The sequence below is a fragment of the Pavona decussata genome, unplaced genomic scaffold (genome assembly GCF_977016875.1).
Source record: "Pavona decussata unplaced genomic scaffold, jaPavDecu1.1 SCAFFOLD_211, whole genome shotgun sequence".
Classification (NCBI taxonomy): Eukaryota; Metazoa; Cnidaria; class Anthozoa; order Scleractinia; family Agariciidae; genus Pavona; species Pavona decussata.
This window is the reverse complement of record NW_028145616.1, coordinates 790308-795990: the sequence shown is the minus strand read 5'-3', so window position 1 is coordinate 795990 and position 5683 is coordinate 790308. Positions and strand designations below refer to the sequence as shown.

The following is a 5683-nucleotide window of genomic DNA, read 5'->3' as shown; positions in this document are numbered from 1 at the left end:
TGTTGTTTGTTTTTTCACTTAATTTTTCTACTTCTTTGCTTTTCTTTCACTGACTTGATATTTAGGGGTAAGCATAAACCCGTGGGGGGGGGGGGGGGTGGGGAGGGCACATTTTCCAACTATACTGAAGACCACACGCATGCAAAAACTTGATCAAAATGAGGAAGTCATGTGACCTAGAATTTAACATAGGACAATCTATCTGCTCTCAGCCCTTCGATTATTGTCACATAAATTTCTTTTTTAATTGACCTCAAAGATATAATACTTACTGGTGTGGTGGTTTGTGTATCCTTTCCTCAGATCAAAGTTTCTTCACAGATTTAAAGATGCTAACTGCACTGTAGTCAATATGTCGTCACTCATGGCAGTAGAATCATTTTTCTTATTTCTCTTTGTACTGCACTGGAAAAGCAGCTCGGGACATGATGTGTCAAGTGCTGGCTAAAGAGGAGGTACATATAATCTCCCTCTTTTTTTTAATTTTCATAGCAATAACTATTAGTTTATTGCACTCGAACAACTTTTTAGTTTTCAAGTGAGTGGTCACGTGAGAAGCGTCCAAAGGGATTGAAACAGCCAATATTTCTTACAAGAATCGATATTTTTCAAGAAAGCTCCAGTATCGCATATCTGGTATCGATTTTAGCCCACCCTTACCAGAAACCGATTCCAGAATCTCCACAGGGATCCCAACATCATCATCATTATCATCATCATCATCATCATCATCATCATCATATCTTTATTTACCCGGGGATCTTTACAGTAGCTTGATGCAGCTAATATGTCCAATCATTTACCCACCCAATCATGAGAATATACACACAAAGACCAGACCACAACACCGGGAACTACGTCCCCTACTCTTTGTGAACAGTGAGTGGGTTCTTTAACGTCCCACAGAGTTATTAACAAACAAGGTTTGTGAGACGGGGCCTACGGTTTATCGTCCTTATCCGAGAAGACTAGAAAGTCTAACCATTTGCAGATGTCAGAGCAAAGGCAGCACTTTCTCCTCAGTTATTTAAAGACCCTGAGTGGTGGTCCGGCAGGGGTTTGAACCCGCGACCTCCCGCACGGTAGTCCGGCACTCTACCAACTGAGCTAACCGGCCTTCAAAAACACGAGTTCTAGAACTCCGCAGGCCTCTCAATAAGTCTCTAGAATCTCCACGGGGCTAGAATAAGCGCTAAAGAGCTGCACCATTCTCTTGAAATGAATGAACCACTCAATACACCTGTCATTGTGTTTTCCTCAGGCAAATGTGCGAGTTCTGAGCTATGCTCCTGGCCCTCTGCAAACAGACATGTACGAGGAAATATGCGACACATGTGGCAATCAAGAAATCGCGGAAACCTTCAAGGCTAGTAAACAGCAAGTAAGTACTATTATTATTTAGTAGATAACTGGCAGCCTGTTCACTGATCCTCTTTCTATTTAACAATTATTCAGCGAGCATGAGCGTGCATTCGATATGAGATGATAGATAGAAGAAACCTCTGGTACACAGGGTAACAAGTACAATGTAGTGCAGGATAATGAGTCAGATAACAAAAGAAACAAGGGATAACATGGACCATTGGACTCAGCTTTCAACTACAGCCTGTGCCAAATGGCCTTTTGGATATGGCCAACAAATTGTAGCCTATAAACTGGCCTTTAGCCAATTGATCAGACAACAGTACAGCCGGGCATTCCTGAAGACCCAGGGGTATGTGACAGTGGGGCGAGGCAAAGTTCCCCCCCCCCCCTCCCCGCTGCTCAAACTACCTGCCCCTTGGTCTCTCCCCCTAATGTCGAAAACCTGTACAGGGTGTATGTTACACATGTACTTGTTATTAAAAGATAAAAATTCATTTTCAGAATAAAATCCTTTCATCAGATGAGTCAGCACGGAAACTGATCAGCATATTGAAGAAGAGCACTTTCTCTTCCGGGTCCCATGTTGATTATTTTGACTAACAACAGCAACAAGATACAATCAACTGAAAACATGCTATAGGACATGGATCCTAAACTTAGAGTCTGATCAGCTGGGAGTTAAAAAGAAGGGGCATCTGAAGCCAGGAGGTGCAGAAACCGAAGATCATATGAAATGGACAGTTACTGTCACAAAGCCAAGTTGCACAACCACCATTGTTGTGGTTCGAATTGGCAAAACAAGTATCGTATCACTGACACTCTTTAGTGAAAGTAAATTTGGTAACCTCACTGCTGGGGAACTTAATCTTGATAATCAATGTTGTTTGAATTTTCTCTTTTGGTGCAATACCGCTAAAATCTGGGTCAGTTGGACAATGTTAAACGAAGAAAAAAACAGGAGGGGAGGGGAGGGAGGGGATGGATAACCAAAGGCATTATTTTAACAGCCAATAGATCAAGTCTTAAGGGAAATGTTGTTATTAGTGATAAAACCTGTTCAAGGAGGTTCCTTCAGTTAGAAATAGTATGAAATAAAATTTATCATGCAATCATTTGGTGCTGTTTATTATTCTGAGTCTGGTTGTTCTAACTTATAAGTTTACAGGTGAAATCCTTAAAAACTTTGGTAGTGTTTAGTATGTTGTGCAAGGTCTTTATAATTTTTTTAGTGTGTGGAGGAAATCGCAAAGTTTAAGTGTGTGGGTGAAATCCTAAAGTGTGACTATTCAAATGAAAGCAACTGAGCCGTACTTTTCTGTGGTGCTGTTTAGTATGCTGTACATTGTTATGTATTTTAAAGCGTTTCTATAATAATTTTTGTTAATTATCTCACAAACATGCGTGGCTATACCCGCTTTTCTTGGAGAAAGGGGTATCGGTGCCTATTAACACAAACTGGGGGTAGTCACGTTTTTATCAAACTTACTAAGGTCCAATTTGGGAAGAACTGTCGTACAGGTTACCGTATTTATTCGATTAACCGCCCTGGGCGCTTATTTAATTTTGGGCCCACGAGGTTAGCGCTTATTCGAGGTTGCGCGTTTATTATTTTCTCAAAATTTTCAGCAAGCAAGGACATTTTTGGAAGCACCATAAACGCTTTCAAAGCAATCGAGTTCAGATCGGATTTTGAATTGAACTGTTTTGCCAAAGTGTCAATTGTTTGATAAAGCTCTTTCCAGCACTGCCCGACGGAATATTAAAGATGTTCCTTCTGAAATAAGCAATTTGTTTACATCTTGGCAAGAACTTTGGTGGCTAACATTTCCGCACATACTACATATTGGCACTTATTTCTGAGGGCAACACATTACAGTCTGGTAACTGTGCGTTAACGCCTTTCCTTGGTCTGTCTTTGATTTGAGTGTAGAGATCGTGCCTGTCTAAATCCCCGGGCTTTGTTCTAGGAAATAAGAAAATCAAAATTCCATCGGGAAACTTGAAATGTCGTGCACATCTCATTTTACATCTGTCAATATAATCAGTAAGAGAGGATGATGATTTACAGTTTGTTGATATGATAAAGCAGGGCTAAATATAGAGACGTTGCCTCGTCTGGGTGTTGCGGAAAATGTAAGTTGTTATCCTCCATAATGAGTTCTGCCAATATTCAATAGCACTCCCACGCTACTGTAATTCTTGCTTCACTACATCGATGAATCTTTCAACACTTGACTGGATATTATTATTTCTCATACGCAGAGCAAGCTGTTTGAGACTGATTCGTTTGAAGTCCATCCATTCTCCACTCCAGAGCTCTTCCCTTTTGCGCATGACTGACGGCGGCGCATGACGTAGTCAAAGCCGAGCGGCTCTGGGGTCGAGAATGAGGTCTTTCAAACTCAGTCGAATGCCATGATATACCAGCAGAACTGAGCGCACGTTTCGGAGTAGTTCAAAACCAAGACGGAAGTACTCCTCTATCAAAGCGCCTCCATCTCCATTAGCTCTACTTAAATTAAGAATATAATCTGGAAGAGCTCCATTGGCTCTAAGTCTAAAAAGAACGACAAGAAAAGAAACAGTGAAGTAATTCCGGATCAGCAGCCGCCATATTGTTCCAGTGCAGTATGCGTAGAGTATACCCAATATCGCTAGCCAAAATCTATGGCGAGTTATAACTGGCGATTGCGAGTTAGTAGTCACGATCGTGAGTTACATGTGGCGACTGCGAGTTATAGACGCGATCGCAAGTTATAAACATCGATCGCCAGTAATAAGTCGCGATCGCGAGCCGTTTTAAGGCTGGTTTTCATATGATCGCGGATCGCAGATCGCAGATCGCAGATCGCAATGAGGTCTGCGATCGTCTGCGATCATATGGAAACTACTTCTGCGATCGTCTGCGATCCTGCGATCGCGATCGCAGAAGATAGAACCATGTTCTATCTAAAGGCTGGTTTCCATATCATACCTGCCAACTCTCCCGGTTTTCCCGGGAGTCTCCAAGTTTTTCATCAAATCTCCCGGTCTCCCGGGTAGAGCACCAAATCTCCCGGGAAATACCTACCGTGGTCTTTGTGAGATATGTTTATAATATTGTTTATTTGTCGTCGGTCGTTCGAGCGCCCCCCCCCCCCCCCCCCCACCCCCACTGAAGCTCTAAATGTAGGCTTGATGACACGGTTCTGCTGGGACCGCGGAACAAAGAGAACAGATTTCTAGACGTCTCCAGATTTTTGTACTCCGGGGGTTGACAGGTATGCATTTGATCGCAGACGATCGCAGACCTTATTGCGATCTGCGATCCGCGATCATATGGAAACCAGCCTTTAAGATGCTATCACAACTTATAAATCGCCATAGCGAGTTATACTGATGTGGCGATCGCGAGTTATAAGTCGAGTTTAGTGAATATTGAGACTTAGACATTAAGCAGGATCGAGATAAAATCAAAGTCAAAGAGAGAACAGCTGCATATCTCCATCAAGTCGCCATGGGAACAGGACTGATTCTGAGTGATCAGGGTGCTGCCATTATTCACGAGATAAACGGATGCCTACTTCTATAGGAAAATATTATGTAACAATAATATGGGCCACCGTAGATTCCTCACACTCTTCCTATTTTAAAAATTGTCAAATTTGATGCTGTTTTGGTCAAGTGAATTAATGTGTACTACTGTTAGGGACTGCAAAAAAGTAAATAAATAAATAAATAAGAGAAAAACATACTAACCATGTTATTCGTACTCGTTAGAAAAAATCTTGTCTTTGTTTTCTATGAAGTCGTTCCTGACTGCTTCCCATGCTGTTTGGCTGTCTATTCTAATAGGAATCGTTTTCGTCTTGTCCAAAACAAAAACTCGGTTCTGGTGAGACGAACCCGCACTCCGCACTCTCCAGTGCGCTCATTGAAACAGCATTCCCTTGACACATCTTGTTCCGATTCACTATCATAGGGAGCCAAGAAGGTCGCAAATGTACAGTTTTTTTTACTACCTCACCGCAAATACTAAGACCTACTAAAATGGGCTTTGACGACATCGATTTTTTATTTCTATCGTACTAATTTTTCAAGTCGCGTTCTTACCCACCTTGCTCACCTCTTTTGAGAGTTTTGACAATTTGCGCGACACTCAGATTGAAAGGGTTTACAATTTCACCGGAAGTAAGTCCATTTACAACCCGAACGCGAATTTTCATGTGCTCGGATATAACGTTTGATGTAAAGACTCTGAGGACGCTAAATGGAAGAAAATAAGACTGTAAATTAAAGCATTGTTGGGTTCTTGTTTTTATGGTATTCTAACGCTTTA

The 5683-nt window shown here is 41.7% G+C and overlaps 1 pseudogene across 1 annotated transcript; it reads left to right on the top strand.

Annotated features, from left to right (window-relative positions):
- Positions 1 to 303: 303 nt before the first annotated feature.
- LOC146460547 (sepiapterin reductase-like) lies at positions 304 to 2679 on the top strand (annotated as a pseudogene). The gene is made up of 3 exons (XR_014857619.1): positions 304 to 455; positions 1262 to 1381; positions 1867 to 2679. The product of XR_014857619.1 is annotated as a sepiapterin reductase-like (transcript).
- Positions 2680 to 5683: the final 3004 nt, after the last annotated feature.